Source organism: Scomber japonicus, chromosome 8 (genome assembly GCF_027409825.1).
Source record: "Scomber japonicus isolate fScoJap1 chromosome 8, fScoJap1.pri, whole genome shotgun sequence".
Classification (NCBI taxonomy): Eukaryota; Metazoa; Chordata; class Actinopteri; order Scombriformes; family Scombridae; genus Scomber; species Scomber japonicus.
This window is the reverse complement of record NC_070585.1, coordinates 8,166,810-8,184,583: the sequence shown is the minus strand read 5'-3', so window position 1 is coordinate 8,184,583 and position 17,774 is coordinate 8,166,810. Positions and strand designations below refer to the sequence as shown.

Sequence of the window (17,774 nt, the reverse complement as noted above, 5' to 3'; positions counted from 1 at the left end):
ATTGTTCCTGCTCCTGCCGGTGAGTTTGGAGCCTCAGACCTCTACAAGCGCCAGTGGCGGCAAGTTCAGCATCTGTCCAACACCTTCTGGGACAGATGGCGGAAGCAATTTCTCCCAACACTGCAGGCACGCAAGAAGTGGCAGTCTATTCATCCAAACATCAAGCCAAGGAGTGTTGTTCTCCTCAAGAACAGCCAAGTACCAAGAAATGAATGGCCTCTTGGGCTGATAACACAGATCTACCCTAGCAAAGATGGGAAGGTGCGCCAGGTCGAGGTTAAGGTCATTAAACCAGGAGGGACTGCACTCTTTCTTAGGCCTGTGACAGAGATAGTGCTTCTTCTCCCCCCAGATGCCTAGGGAGATGAAGTGTCATGGATCTGTTGAGTGACGTGTAATCACGTCAGACGGGGAGTGTTTTGTTACAATTAAGTTTAAGTCTGGTTTTCTGTTTTTTTGTTGCGGTCACTTTAAGAAGCACAGGATGTCAATGACAGGAAGTTATGTCATGTATTATGTCATGTGACCAGTAGTCAGAAAGTAAGCAAGCATGGCACAGAAAGCTGTTATTTTATTGTATCTGAGCTAGTCCAGCAACATCTGCTTACATCTCATGCCTTTGGTAGCATCGTGGGTATGTATTGATTGTTTTATTGTTATCTATGATTGCAGATCATTATTTTTGGGATAATGTTACATTCTGTGATGTTTGATGATAGAAATCTACCTTGTTACTATTGCTGATAACTACACGGTTCTTAGGCCATTGGAAGTTCATATGAAAGCAATTACAATAAATAAATGAACAGATAATTGATTGCATGTTAAAATATGATGGCATATATTACATTTGAAGCTAAATATACAATAAATACATAAAACCTGTACCAGTAAAAACAAGGGGATTTAATTCATATTAAAGATGTTGAAGAGCTGTTATATTTACATTGTGTATATCTGTACATGTTAAAAGCAAGCATAATGTTGATTATGCTTTTTTGTATGTTTTAGTTTCACCCTTCCTTGCAACGCCAATAAACCTGTGGACAAGGGAACAACTGTCTTCAGAGTCTTGATGTTAGGAAGGCGTTTATCTGACTGTCAAGTTATATACAGCACATATACCGAGGGCAGCACAGTCACTTCCAAAGTGTCCTCAAGCAAGGCACTGATATCCCTACATCTCTCAGGCATCCTGCACTTTTTCTGGACGCTGATATTTTATGTTTGTGTAATATTTGTGTATGTGTTTGTTTGTGCTTGCGGCAGAGCGCTCTCCAAAATACACTAATTCCAATTACCTAAAATGCAACATGAGCCATAAATTAATCTCCAAATCAACTCGTAATCCAGCGTATCCTCCTCGTCAATAAATCAAGCACACTCCCCCTGCAATTACCCCCCCTATGATCAGGGCAGTCTGCTGGTGGGTGCGTTGAATTATGGCGCTAATAGAGGGGGATGTATCCTGGCCTGCAGGCAGCGTGTTTATACCTGGACGGAGCTGCAGATTAATTTGACTATCAATCTAACTAACAGGCAGGGAGAGAGAGAGAGTGTGTGGACACCTGCGCATGCTGAGACACACACACACACAGGCACACACACATTACTGTATATGCATGTACGGTATCTGAACACAAATACTTCATATGATGCATGTATGAGCAAACAAGCTGAAATATCAGCAGTTACATTATTGAGGTCTTAAATTCTGCTTTTCAGTGTTTATTTTAGACATTTTCCAACATATGGTGGCCATGGACATGCCTAATTTAGATAGATAGATAAGATAGATGAAAATCTGTTCAGCAGCTCTTCACTAAAAATAGAGTTGCAATCAATAAATAGAGAAGATGAAAGACACACTAAAACACTAAAAATGACAGTTTAAAAGGGGCAGACAGAAGAAAGTGACTGCTGCATATGTGGTAATAGATTTCAGACTCCTGCAATTAATAAGGTGGAAGGGGGGGGGTGGAAAAAGCTGTTAATAAAGGGAGTTTTGTAAGAAATTTTATATTACAACTACTTGAGACATCTTGTCATAATAACAGAGAGTGTGACTGTGAGTCATTTTACAGAAGCATGTCCATCTAGGTAAGTAATAGAATTAAACAGCATCTAAATACACTGAAACTGCATGGAAATATAAATTCAGATAAAAATGGTCACTCAACAGAATGCACAGACCAACCAACTAGCACATAAAACACAAGCCTGTGTCAACTCACTGACACATGAAAATTGTTCAAGGCAGTCGTCATCCTCCCTGAGTGTTTGTTCAATGTTGTGTCAATGTGTGACCTGTGTATAATGCATGACTCTGTGTGCACATGGGTGCTTGTCAGGTATTGTGTGTAAGTAAAAGTCACGCTCTGTTCAGTTTCAGGTCAAAAGTTAATACATTGTGTAAAAGCACAGATCTATTCATGGTTGTGTGTGTTTGTGTGTATTTTGCACCAGTGCTCATATTCCTTCATGCGTAAGGTCAGCAACCCCAACCTGTGAAATACAGATCAAAACTTGTTGTTACGAATAAGCAACAACCTTAGCTTTGTCCAGGTATAAACACGCTGCCTGCTGGTCAGGATACATCTCCCTGTATTAGCACCATAACTCAACGCACCCTCCAGCAGCCTGCCCTGATCATAGGAGGGTAATTGCAGGGAGGGCGCGCTTGATTTATTGGTGGGGACGATACAGTGGATTAAGAATTGATTGGGAGATTAATTTATAGCTCATTTTTCATTTTAGGTAATTGGAATTTGTGTTTTTGGGAGAGCTGATGTCATCCACCATGAAACATTCACAATATGTAAGAGCTGACAGTCTTATTGTTCATGCTGTATATCACTGTAAAATGAATTGCTGATGAAAAAAGGGTTTTGTAAAGCAGTGACCATTTAACCCGCTATGGGACTCCGGGACAAAAATGAGCAGTGGGTAGATATACTTGAGCAAATGGTCTGCCTCAGGGTAAACAGGAAGGTAAATAATCATTTTGCACGTTTGACAGAGTGTGATGAGATTACTGAAGTCAAACAGACAACTTCCTTTATTCATCTTTGCATTTTCTTCAGGCTAAGATTGAGTGAAGATGTAAAAAGACACACTGTGTGAGGTTTAGATTGGGTTATACCTCCAGGCCTGTATTTAAAATGAAGTTGTAGGTCTGTGAATTCATGTGGTGTACTGCACAGGTGTATGTACTTTTTTGTGTATCTATGAGAACTGGAAATGTCTCTTTATGTGTTTGTATGATAACGTATATGTCTGTTTACCTTAAAAAATAGCTTATGGAACTAAAAGGAGGTCGAAAGAAGCTGAAAATATTTGTCATTTCAACATTTGATTTATTATGTATCTCAAAACTCTAAATGCAACTCCACAAATTAATTCAGTTCATTAAATACAACAATATCAATCTCAGGCACTGAATTATTCTCTTAATTAAAGCTTGGTTAAATGTCAAGGTAGGTAGGTAAAATACCATTTCTAAACTTTCTGTAAGTCAACAAGCAGTTTGACAAATTAGGAGGTAGAGGTTGGGATGGTGAATGGGTGCCTATATATCATATTTATGGGGGACCGAAGTTTCAGTCCTTTGAGAGACAATATTTGCCTTTTTATTGACCGCATCCCCCATCTTTCCGAAACCTTAACCTTCTGTAGTTGTTATGAGCAAGTGGGACTTAAAAATATTGGCATTGGACATAGAAAGAAAAAAATAATAATTGAAAATAATCCAGGGTTTCATAAAATCATCCAATTTCGCTTTTGTGTCTGGCAATATGATTGGAAGAACAGCTCTATCAACAGCTTGCTGAGAACAGAGACTCTTTGGCTTCGGTTATGTTTTTGGAGTGAGTCTTGCCTTCTCTTCGCCTTATAACTATTGAATACACTTCACTGAACAATTTTTGGCACGCTGAGGGTTATCATTGCCCAAATTGCAAGCAGTGACAGTATTGGTTGCAGGCTTGGACTCCCTTCATATAAAGGTTGATGCCCAGTGATGTCCTGAGCATTCAAGAAATAATCATGTACAATTTGCACAGTAAAAATAAAAAATAAGTGGCAGAAGGTCTCTATGGACAAAGAATATTGCTCTATTACAGTGGACCACAATCAATGACTTCGTGCAAAATGTTCTCTATTCCGCTCTTCATAAAGGACACATAGACCTGAACTATAAATGTTGTAAGGATCAAACTACCTTTACTTTACATAGCACTCTTTCTAACACTAGACCACTCTGACACACGGGTTGCCTGGTATTCACACCTCCTTTGCCCTCCTTTCTCCTCCGTCCTCTACCTTCCTCCATATCTCTCCCAAGTCAGATTCGAATTTCAGAGCACCTTAAAACCCCTTGAACATCAAAGTGTCAAAACCAAGCCCTACTTTTTCTTCTTCTTCTTCTTCTTCTTTTTTTTTCAAAAGACTGGCTTGGGCGGCAGGCACTAGCTCAAGCTGGCATGCACTGGCACATGTTGGCCCACACCGGCAAGAGAGTGGTACCGACTCAATGGCTGCCAAGTCATAGAGGACTGCCAAAGAAACTTCAAATGACCGCTCTCTCCTTCTCTGCTCCTATTCCGCTTTCCCCTCCTCTCTATTTTACTCTGCTACCATCATTGTCTGTTTCTCTCCCACACCCTGTCTCTCTCTTTCTCTCTCTCTCTCTCTCTCTCTCTCTCTCATGCTCTTCATCTCTCCACTCACTGTCTTTATCTCCCGCTCTGAGTCTGTTAATCTGATGAAGAGAAAGGTTAAACATTTGGCTGGCATTAGAAAACACCCTTGTGACGACTATGTGTGTGTTTCTTGTGTGTGAGTGTCCACAGAGAGTAGCTTTATCCTCTAATGCAAAGAGAGACAGGTGGTTCAGCTTACTAGAAATACCACAGGGGAATAGCTGAAAGAGAGGGAGGGAGGGATGGAGGGAGGGGTGCGCTTCCCTACAGGAGAAAGATGGGGGGAAACAGAAATATCAGCCTTTTATCTGATTTCATCAACAATTTCAAATAGGTGAAACTGTTTCATGGAAGGTGATAATTATTTTGTTTATTCAACCACCCTTTAGCCATGAAACTAGTCAGCTGTCATCCTTACAACTACAAGACAAAAATGGTTGTTTGCCAGTTTCTTCTAAAATGACTAATATGAGCATTTAATGATCTGTCGGCCCTGTCCAAGTTGGTTAAGCGTAGGCAACTCAAACTACTTGGTTATGGTTAGGAAAAGATTGGTGTCATGGTTCAAAGAAACCAATATGAACAGTAAGAGAAAGCAAACCTTGTTCTGCAGTGTAAAAATCAGTCACTTTCTATGCCCAACCATCCACCCCAAACTCCATTTCTAAGAGGATTTGCAGAGGTATTACAATGTCCCACTTCTTCTGCCTTTGCTCATGAGTGAAGACAGTTATTATTCATACAGCCATGACTACAAGTAACCTGTTGGGAAAATATATAAGCCCCTTCTTTGATCAATTACGTTCTATGGAGCCACATAAACTAAATTCAGGAAATGAGTCTAATAACAGATTTTTAAATGGCAGTGGAGTTTGAGATGTAATTTTCACCTACAAGGAACAACAACAACAGAATCAGTGGGGGCTGTTCTCTCTGTATCTCTCTCCTCTGGTCTGTGACAGGTCTGCTAACATAGGGGATGTCCAAATCCTTTAAATGTGTCTCGAGGGAGATAAAGAGAGAGGAGGTTCCTGGAGGAGCTTGGTGAAAGGAAACACAAGTGTATCCTATGCTGATTTTTTATTATTGTTTTTTCCCAGAAAGCAACACGTCTTTGATTGTAATGTATTTATTGATTGGTCAGCTAATCTGAGGGGAAACTAGGAAAACTGTGTGGAAACAAGAATCACAGCACCAATCAGGGCTCTATTGCTATCCACATGTTAAATCTTTGTAGTATCATGAAAATTGTATGAAACACTCTTGTAACTTAATTTTTTGGTCATGAGCCAAAAGGTTTTTCTTCTCTTCTTTCTTTTTTCTTATTCTTATCTTTCAAGTGATTCTTGGTTCATCAGCTTTACAATCATATGCAGTTACACAGTCTCGGTTATTATTATTACTCCTATAATATCATCCTGAGCCTTGAAGGATGTCAGACTTACCTGAGTTCTTTCAAAAACCTATTAGTCTATTTTTCATTTATAATATTCATAGCTGTTTTCATCTCTCCTTGTGTCCTTTCCATGTTTCCACAACAATTGTAATTATTTATTTCAATCATTCACATTTTATGACAGTCCAACACTGCAATACATTCACATGTATTTTTGGAGCAGTAGTTATTAGGCTTCAGGTTTTATCCTTTTAAACAGTTACTTAATTGTTTCTACACATTTTTGACGGTTGAAATGTTGCCCTCAAAAGCATGCTGGAGTGAACAAGGATGTCCCATTTGGTGAATTAAATTCCTCCATCCTCACATCTCTCTGTTTCTCATTTCCCCCCTGGGAGCAGCAAAGACACAAGAAAGAGAAATAAGTGAGAGAAGCATTAGCCAAATATTAAGCACCCATTGTGTTGTTCCTTGTAATCACTGTGGTGCCATTCTGCTGTTTGAATGGAAGTAATGGATGCAACAGAGAAAACTCCAGTGTACCTGTTTCCAAGAGCAGCAGCGATGTGTTAAGTGTCTTTTATGGTTATTGATTTCTGCTTTACAATGTAACTACCAATTATGCTTGTTTCATCTCACTCTCTTTAGAGTAATCAGGAAGCTGACTATAAAGCACAAGGAATGTTAAAAATGCTTTGTCCTAGCAGGCAGCCAGTGTTGCTTCCCTGTGTGAATGGACACACGTTGTAGTATTTGCAAGGTTTGTGTTTGAACAATAACCAATGTTAAGCACTGAAAACCTTGATCACGGAAAATAACTATCCCTTGAGCAGGAAGCTGGATGTATGGCTGAGGAACTAAATTTAGACCCTGATTCCCCTGGTTAATATTCAGGTAGGCAGGTTCCCAAATCCCTAAAAAGGTTTCCTCTTGTAAAAGTTCATGTGAAGGTAATGTTGCAACAAGACCATTGTAGGTATTTGTACACATAATCAATGCCATTGTTTTTTTCTTTCTGGTGAGTACTGCCATGGACCAAATCAATTAGACAGATAGCCAACAAACCAGCCAAATTGCAAACCAATCAAAGACTAGCAAGTCCAGCAGCCAATCACGTAGTCAACCATCAAACATCCAGGAAACCAGCCACCCTTTTCTGCCTTTCTACCAACAAGCCAGCTGGTCACTTTTCCAGCTACCCTACCCAAAACAAACCAAACAAACCCTGCCACCCACCCTGCCAAAAATGTCACTGAATGAACCAACCGCACACCCACCCAATCAACCTGCCAGCCAACCAATACACACGCTTGCCATCCCAAAAACCGGCCAGCTTTTCAAGGCAGCTAGTCCGTCATTTTCCAACACAGGGAACATGTTGCATTTTCATCTAATGCGACGTGTTGAAGTGAAGTACAGGCAAAGCCAGAGGCATGAAATCTCTCATCTAACCATAACTCATTCAATATCTGACACTCATTATTTTGTTCTACTTCTGGAGTCCTGCTTTGTCCTCAGTCATTTCTCATTCCGCCGGCTCTTCTGTTCGTTCTCTGTGTGCGTTTATCCATCTACTTTTTGATTTTCTCTCTGCCTGACACCCAGACACGATCCAGTGTTGCACAATACAGGTTTGGTGCAAAGTCTGTCTCGCAGCATCACAGCCCTCAAAAGTAAACTGAGACCTCTCACTGTGTGTATCAATTTCTGGCTAAGTGATATGTGTCTGTCTGTGTGTGTGTTTTTGTGTGTGCCGGTGTTCTAATCATAGTGGGAGTATAGAGGGTCTTGGACAGCCACAGCATGCCCTCTCCCCCTACTGAGGACCTTATACCTGCAGAGAAAATGGATTTTTGCTTTTCTTTTCTCTTCTACTCATTCCTCCATTTTGTCCAACACTGTCTCTACACTCCCCTCTACCTCTCTGTACAATCTAACCTTCTCTATCGAGGCCCCCTCCCCCTGTTTTTCTCTGTCTATTTACCCTTTCTCCCCTCCCTCCAATTTAACTACTTTCTCCTTGACTCTCTCTTTACCCTCCTCTCTTTCTCTCTCTTTCCCACCCACATGCTTTCATTTCTTTCTCCTACTCCCTTGTGCATGTTTCTCTTTCTCTGCAGCTCAAGGCTCAGACAATGTTATTTTCCAGTTATTGTCTCCTGAGAAGGAATGTCACTCCACCTTTAATGCTTGTTCACCTTTGGTTTTATAACAGTGTCTTCAGGTTGCCCTCTCTTTCGAGCTCATACAAACACTACAATAGACACTAGGGATCTGCAGTATTTGAAAATCAATAGGTTAAATGCATGCCTAGCTGTTGGCATACTTCACCACAAAGACATTATCTGTAGTGTATACTAGTCAAACATTTTAAATTAGCTGCTCGAGCATGACATTAAAACATGGTGTTTAGTCTGTGACATGGTGAATTTTCTATGTTTGTGTGCTTGGTGGTCTTTTTATATGCAGATGACCACATTCCTTATAGCATGTGGTAGAAACTGTGGTGGTAGAAACTCATTTTTACGGCCACAACCAGAGGTTAAAGTGGGCCGGAATGATCTAAAACGGCTTCTGGCACCTTCGATTAATAAATGAGTACATTTGATAGGCAGTTTCATACATAATGGTAGATGTACTGTACTTTTATAGCTCTTTTCTAGTCTTTTTGACCACTCAAAGCACTTTTACACTATAAATCACATTCACAATGATGACGCAGGGTGCCCACTCGATCAGTAGCTGGAAACTAACAATCACATACTAATTCATACTCAGGAGCAATTGAGACTTAAGCATTTTGCCCAAGGACACATTGGCATCTGGACTGGAGGAACTGGGAATCGAACCACCTCTCTTCCAATTGGGGGACAACCACTCTACCTCCTGAGCCACAGCCACTCCATAATGTTGTCAAGACAGTTCATTTTTCATGGAGAAGGGTCTGGCTGTGGTCTGTGGACTGGGGACGTAACATGAGCCTGCAGTTAAATCATTGGGTGTAACCCCCCCCCCCTCTTACCACAATGTGAAACACAATTGGGAAAGTGTTGCTGTCCTTATTTTCACTTGTTGACTCCATAGGAAGTAAACAAGAGTAAACGAGATATGTTGTGATGTCATGATATCATGTTATGTCATGTATTTTGTGGTCAACTTATTCAGCTGTTTCTTTGTTATCTAACCGGATTAACAGTAAGAGACAATGTTGTTTTAGCTATCAATTTTTGTCTCATATCTCCACCTAAGCAGTCATATTCATGGTAAATGGTAAATGGACTGTACTTATATAGAGCCTTTCTAGTCTTTACACTCAAAGCGCTTTACATTCACCCATTCACACACATTCATTGGCAGCAACGGTGTCAAGTGTCTTGCCCAAGGACACATCGACATGTGGACTGGAGGATCAGGAATCGACGACCGCTCTACCTGCTGAGCCACAGCCGCCCCGTATTCATAATGTAACATTATTGATAATATCTGCATGTGGTAGCATTGGTAATATCAATTGGTAATAACAGCAATGGAAAACAACAGATGAACATCTCCAGTCTCCTGACTGACAGTAAACCACTGTAGCATTATTAATGTAGTCAGACAGATAAACTGGTTCAGATAAACAAAGCCAGATAAACAGGAGACACAGGTGTGCACATTGTAACTCAGTAAATAAATGATAATGATAACTCTGTATTATTTGAAGTGTGAGTTACATAAATGACTTGTGTGGGAATTCTGCTCCTTGTTGTCTGAGCTGTCAGACACTGATCTGGACTCTCGCCAGACTGATACAGACACAAGACAGAACAGTTTGTATTTTTCCTTTTGTAAATTGAGATTTCAGTTGCACATTCTGATTTTAGTTAGAGATCTTTTACATTAAAATGTGTTATTTTCATTTAATTTCTCTCATGCTTTACATCCTACCTCCTCATCCTCTCTGTCTCCTGTGTTCTGATAACAGCTGCAGGTTCAGTAAATCCAGATTTCAATAGTTCTTCCTTTCTCTGTCTGAAATCAGTTCAGGTTCATTCAGCTGCTGAAGAATTATGAGGCAGCATGTGGTGAAGCAGGACTGATAGATATGTTTGTGAATGTATTATGTATTTTATATATGTGATTATATTGTTCTTGGTAAAAGTAAAGTCACAGACAGCAGGATGAAGTAGGTGCAGCTGGAGCTACAGAAACAGCAGATACCTGCTCAGCCTCCTCATCAGCAGTGGCCTTCACTCAGGTCTCTAGGCTAGCACAGTGGGTGAGTACATACAGTAGTTCCAGTTCAGCATCTTGCCTTTTCCACAGCTAAACTGGTGAGCTCCAGTAATCTCACTGGATTTTGCACACTTTCTTTACAGTCACCAGAAACTCATCCTGATCTGAACTGAGATGTTCTCTGGATCAATGGATGCTGATGGGTTTATTTCATATTACAATGTAATTTTGTGTTTTGCTGTTTTTAGTTAAATGTCTATTTTTGCTTGTCTTTGTTGTGTCTTGTCTGTTTGCAGTGCTGGCTTTGAAAGAGCATTCTCTGAAATGAACAGTATAACAAGGCCACTATGGACACAACTACAAATCAACAAGGTCTCAGCACTGATGTTGATTTCTTTTGTTGGATTTCCTTTGGACCAGTGGGATCCAGAAAAAAAATATGTCAAGAAATAGGTGCTTAAAAGAAGGTCAGCAGATCATAGAGCCTGCCCACACAGAAAAACACAAAGTCCACAGGAGCTCACAGTACAAAACAATTTTGGAGTTATTTTGAGGTGAGTCATTTTCCCTGCTGCACAACTACACAAGATCTTAGGGTTCCCTCACCTGCCAAATTCGACTTTAACCCCTGACTACAACTGTAAACAAGCCTGAATGGTTGAACCAGGAGTTATCACATATTTATCCATAGGATGGTTATATTTAAGAAATAAGACAAGCTGTTTATGGAATCTGCTCTATTATAATGTTTCCTCCTTTTTGTACTGCTGTGAGTTTGTGCATATCAGGCATGTATTGCAAATTCAGTGTGGGATTTTAAAATGGCCCAATTCGGTGCCCTCTGTTAAGGCATTGGAAAAGACAGCCAAACATACCAATAGGTTGCTGAAAGCAACACATAATGTGACACATTTGACCAACAAAATCTAATGCCATTAGAATAATTTGTGCTTGATGCTACTGTACACTCAAATTAAAATTTCCAACACACACTTTCCAAAGTCATTTTCAGTTGGCACAAGGCTTGGGTTGTGATATCTAGGGAGCAAGAAGAGCTATCCTAATGAAATCATTTTTATTTCTGTTCAGCAATTCCATCCTTTTTTGGGCATTTTTGTGGCAATTTTTTTCCTGTCTTTTACATTCATGGGTGTAGCTTGCTAGCTTAATATGCAGGGAGATGATGCCCCCATTTTTAGTCCCCCTTGATTCTCCAATTGGGGCTAAGAGCTATGAATAGCTGTTTTAGTCCAACGTTTATTAAACTTCATTTTTATTTTACTTTTCTTTTGTCTTGTTAATCTATTTTAACCTAGTTTGTTTTACTCTAACTTTTAATAAACCCTTTCCCTTATTATCTCTTATTTTACTAATTTATTTAATTATCAACTTTCAGTTTGTTCTTTGCTTGTGTTTCTTTTCTTTATTTGGTCACTTGTTCTGTCTTATTATCAGATTATCAACTACTTGTAAAGCACTTTGAACTATACTAGCCTGTATGAAAGGTGCTATGAATAAAGTTTAATGGATTGATTGATTGAACAGCTATGAATACTGCAAGCATCTATTTGAAAACATGGGCAGTGACTCACAAGTCTGAAACCAGGCTAACATTCTTATCGCAAAACTAGCAATCTATTGACTGCAATGAGATGATGTTTTTGGCCAGCAGTCAACAGCCGTTGAATCACACGCTTGTATTTTTCTACATTCAGACTGATATCCCTGTTTAGAACAAAGTGAAGGCAGGATGTCTGAGTGCTTCAGGGGCTTGTCGATGACCTCTGAGAGGATAAGACATACAGTATCACTCGCTGGCAGCTACAAGGCTCAAGGCAGACCCAGGGCATACTGCATGAATTAAAAAGCCTCAACTTTTAGTAGAGGTCACGCAGAGGATCAGTGCTGAACGTGAATGGCAATCATTTTGCCGCAGGCTGAAGGAGTACTCTCTTGTATTTAAGAATTCAACTTTGATTTTTCACCTTAAAAACAAGATGAGACAACAAACAGTTCCTGTGATATTTGTTTTGTGACTAACATCGGATATGACTCCAGTGTGAACTCATCCAAAGATTATACCACTCAGTGCCAGCCGGCATTGACTAAACACATTGGCAAAGAGAGAAGAGATCCTTCTACACCATCTGTCAGTCAAAAGCCTCTTTTCACTACCTAACCCTCTTAATGCTACTGTGTCTCTGAGATCTTGCTAAGTCACACTCTTGGAGATGTGATGCATGTTTTTTTGTAATGCACAAAAGAAGAACTCTGTAGTTTTCTTGACCAATAACAGCCATGATGGCCGAACACACAAAGCAAAGAGAGCCAAACTGCCCCAAGGAATCACAGTGCAAAGTAGAGATTTGTAAAGTGTAGTGTAAAACACCCACTACTCATAGACGAAGGTAAAAACAAAACCTGCAGAAATGGAACTTGTGTACACCTCTAAAAATCAGGAGCAAAGCAAGTGACTGCTGCGGTGGAGATCAAGGTAATAGAAGTAGACTAAAGCAAAAACAGAAGGTATAGAGGAGAGAAAATTTCAGAAAAGCTTGTCATTTTCCTCTTGAACCCCCCTGTCACGGCTTGTTAATCCACTAGAGACGATATAGACATCTCGTCACACACACATATCACCACTGACAAGCATAAGACGTGGACAGATGAATGGATGGATGGTTTGATTGGTGGGAATGGGGTGGGCTATAGATGAATGGACAGATGAACAAAATAAGAAAGTAAGTAAAAGAACAACAGGGGATAGAGACCAATGTAGAGACGCTGATGGAGTGAAAGACATTTACAACACAACAGCCTCCTCTTCTATCCTGATGCTTTAGTTACACTGGCCAGCATCTCAACAACATGGATGTAGTAATTTATAGATATTCATGGTCCCCAATGGGAAAAGCCTCTTGACTTTGGGGATCCCCTGACTTTTCCTCTGGCAACACTTGCAACTCAACATTTTTGGCTTTTAGTGGAATATCTTTACAACCTTTTGATGGATTGCCTTGACATTTCGTGCACAGATTCAGGAGTCCTCCCAAGGGATGAATAGTGAGAACTCTGGTCATCCATGAATGTTTCATCTAGCACCATCACCCACCTACAGTATACAGACTGGCATTTCTGTAATATTGTATAATTGTTTTTTAATTGTTTAGTGTGTTAATTTTATATTTGTTTCATTTATTTATGCTTGACCATTGGTTTTTATTGCGTTTTTGGGTATGGTATTCTGGTCATTTTATTTTGCTTCAATTGTGTATATTGTATTATGTGAAGCATCCTTGCAACCTCAGTTTAGGAAGGTACTATAGAAATAAAGTTTCTTCTCCTTTTTTCTTCTTATTATAATCATCATTATCATCATCATCATCGGTGCAAAAATGTAATCAGCCGAATACTTGGTTGGTTGGTTTACGACCTAATACCTGCAAAACTGATGCTATTCCCATCAGCCTCAGCTTTACTTTGTGTTTATTTAGCAAATATTCACATGCTAACATGCTAAACTAAAATGCTGAATATGGTAAACATGACCTGGTAATAAATGCCATGCTAGTTTAGTCTTTGTGATCTTGTTAGCATGCTGATTTAAGCTTCTAGCTCAAAGAACTGCTGTGCCCGTAAGTAAAGACTCACTCGTGTGGTTCTGGACTATCGGTTTGTCTCTCTTGCAGTTCAATGGATGACTGGCATCAAGGCAGACCATTTATAGTCATCTGCAAAACGACTAAGCAGTATGGTTGTCGAGGTGAAACATCACACCGACACCTGGAAGGTTGACATCTTTGGAAAGAAGATGTATTGCGAGACCTTGGCAGCGTATGGAGATGAATGAAAGTTTCGAACTCTGCTTGCAAAGACGAATCATAACCTGCAGCTACAATTGAGATGAATTGAATGTTTTTATTGTCCCAGCATAAACTTGACTTTATCTTATGTCAGTCAGATGTGAGTGCAGGTGGAAAGCTCTGAATTAATTCTGAAAAAAGTGACTTTTATTTCAAGTGATGGGAGTAGGCGTACAACATAATATGCATAATATCAAGGGTGATAAATACATTTGAAGTACATTTTCCCTGCCACTTGTAAGTAGTAACACAATCTAGCTACAACCTTTTAGTAATATAATATTATCCACTTGGTAGCTCCCCACCAGGACAGGAGGTGCTGTGCCTGTGTGTGTATATGTGTGTGCGTGTATGTTAATAAGAGACCCTGAGACAATGACAGACACCAAGCCCTAATTAGGTTGTCATGCTGAGAGAGCGAGGGAGAGACAGAAAGAGTGAGAGTGAGAGAGAGAGAGAGAGAGAGAGAGAGAGAGAGAGAGAGAGAGAGAGAGAGAGAGAGAGAGAGAGGGAGTGAGAGCTTATTAAGGAGGATAGGTGTCAAACTCTGGCAGGAAAAGGAGGTGGGCGGAGAGCAGAGCAAGGGAGGACGAGGGGGAGGATGATGATGGGGAGAAAGGAAATCGGGAGAAACAGGAGAGAGAGAGAAAAAGAGAGAAAGAAACTGGGAGGAAGACGGAAGAGGAGGCAGGATGCAGAGGAAGAAAAACAGGAGGAGGAAGAGGTGTAGAAGATGGAGGCAACTGCTGTTGTTGAGATGAAGGGAGAGTAGATTAGGTGCGGAGTAGGAGGGAGAACGTGAAGGGGGGGGGGGCTGGAAAGGGAAAAGAAGGGAGAGATGGTGAAGGAGGTGAAGGTATCAGGTGCGGAGGAGGAAGACAAACAGGATCAAGTGGAGAGGGGAGATGTTGATTTATGGCATGAAGCAACAGGAAGGCTAGCCTACTGGAGTGAAAGGCAGGAGGAGTGAAAACATCAAATACGTTCATCCTCTTTGGTTTAAGAATAAGTCTGCTTTAATACAGCCTGAGGTCTTATTTTTGGCCATCACTCTAAGTAGATATGATGATGTACTGGCAACATTGCTACAAGGAAGTTTGACAGGGTTTCAAACGGATTATCTAAACAACTTCATTTAGAGCTAAAAGAACAAGGATTTAAAAAGATTCTCATCTCTTAACCAGGAAAATTGTACTCTTCCAGAAACACAGACAGTACAGCAAGTCCAAGTTGTGAGTGATGTATGTTTACCGTAGTTTAAAGGTGCAGTGTGTAGAATTTAATGATCTCTAGCAGAAAGGACAAGGCAGAATATCATATTCATGACTTGTTTTAATTAATCTATAATCATCTGAAAATAAGAATTGTGTTTTCGTTACCTTAGATTAAGCCCTTGATATCTTCATAGGGAGTGGGTCCTCTTCTACAGAGGCTGCCATGTTTCAGTGCCATGTTTCTACAGTAGCCCAGAATGGACAAACCAAACACTGGCTCCAGAGAGGGCCTTTCACATTTCTTGGGAGTTGTACAGTTTTTAAATTGACCCTGCTCCTGTAAAGCATCTCTGAGTATTGTTAAAAGCGCTCTACAAATAAAATGTATTATTATTCTACACACTGCACCTTTAAGTAATAATTTGACCGTCTTTTTTTACTATGACTGTCAGACTGCTTGCATTTGCTGCCCTGTCAGACTTCTTGTAAAAGATGTTTCCATGTTCACAGATCTCAGAAACAGTAGCATGTTATATAACATGACCACAGAAGGTGTTTGACTCTCATTGGCAGCTGTGTGGATTTATACCTTGAGTAAGTTGACAACATAACTAGACACTTGAGATGAAGCACAGATGGCCTCATCCACTGTAGAAGTGTAATGTACAACTTTTCAGGTAGCATATTATCTCTTAAATATCAGATGGCTGTATTATACCTGAGTTTAGAGTCTTGATGTTGGACACATTTTTCTTCTTCTTTTTTTTTAAAGTACCTAAGCCGCAAATGGGGTTTAGTCAGTTGTCATGGAGATAAATCTTTGGGCTACCAGAAGGATGAGGAAACTTCATCCACTGATAATGGTTGTGAGATCTGATTCAAATCTTTAAAGTGGTATTTTCATGTTTTTCTTCCGTCAGTTGTAGTTGTAATTAACATAAATGATCCTTTAAGCAAATGAGATCAACACCAGATGGGTAAGCATTATCTTCAACAAGAAGTGAAAGGGTTTGTGGGAAATGCAGTCCTAATTTGACAAAATACTAGTCCTGCCCGTGCCAATGGTAGAGCTTAAAAAACGTTTCCACGTTAAAGTTGAGCTTATTTACCCACGAATTGGCAAAGATTAAAGGACAATTTCAGTATTTTCCACAGAGGTTTTATTCTCATAATTTAGTCAATTCTGATTAGAGCTTATGCCAATTTATTATTAAAAACTTTAGTTGAAGAGGTTTTGGAAAGCACACTATGGCAAAACTATGTGTATCAGGGTAAGCAGAAAGCCTCCCAAAGCTGTTCAAATTGTAAAACAATTTTAAATGTTTGTCTTTAAGTCGGACTAAAAACACAGCAAACTCATTCATTAATTAGTTTGAATAATACAGCAGACACATACACAATTATACACACACACACACACACACACACACACACACACAAACACAATCCACTAGCAGATAAACAGGCTGTAAGCCTTGTTGTAGGCTACAAAGCGAACTGGTACACACAGGTTGGTACCCCACAACCATAATATCAAACAAAGAACACACACACACACACACACACACACACACACACACACACACACATACACACACATATCCCTGAAGGACCACACAGGACTCAGGCCAAATTCTGCCGTGGTGCCAACAGCCATCTTGTAAATATTCAATTTATTAAACTGGCATCTTTCCACATAACTGGCACACACATACACACCTGCAACACCTAGACACAAGAGAAATGTTTGATATTCTGAGCACACCTTAGCAAACATAATGAAGTAATAGAATGGCTTTTTGAATATAATCTCCTAATGTGAGATGGACTGACTAAACTGAATGAAAGGAATTTAAGTAAACTAGATGAATATAGTCATTTTCATTTTGATAATAAAACAGTAATATTTTTCAAATGCCATTTGTTTATGTTGTGACATATTGATTACTGAGGGCAGGGGGGGAAGAAGCCGTTTTAAATAAAATCCAATTCTTTTTATTTAGACAACAGAAATAATGCTGTTTTTTCCCCTCGTGTAATGCAAATGGGCCATCTGGGTAGACACATAACACAAGTCAGAAATCTGGTCCAAGGTTGTTACCATGTGAGGAAATCAACAATATAGAGGCAACTCTAAGAGCGCTGCTGCAGGTCAGACTAGGGCCAAAAATATTTCTTTTTGCATGCTGGTAAAATCTTTACTGTGTTTATTTACTCTTATGAATCAAATGTGTTGTGCCTGGAAGAGTAACTACCGAATAAAGTCTGTGTTTTGTTCAATGTACTTTGACCTAGCTCCCAGCCGGGAAGAGGAGCCGTCTGGTTTATTTGATTTTCGAGAAGCAGCATGAACAATTTGTCCAACTCAAGCAGAAAGAAATCC

At 39.9% G+C, this 17,774-nt stretch overlaps 1 protein-coding gene across 1 annotated transcript in view; it reads right to left on the bottom strand.

The window, feature by feature from the left end:
- The window catches only part of il1rapl2 (interleukin 1 receptor accessory protein-like 2), a 349,251-nt gene that overhangs the window by 143,812 nt on the left and 187,665 nt on the right, over positions 1 to 17,774 (bottom strand). The gene's annotated exons all lie outside the window — the stretch shown is intronic.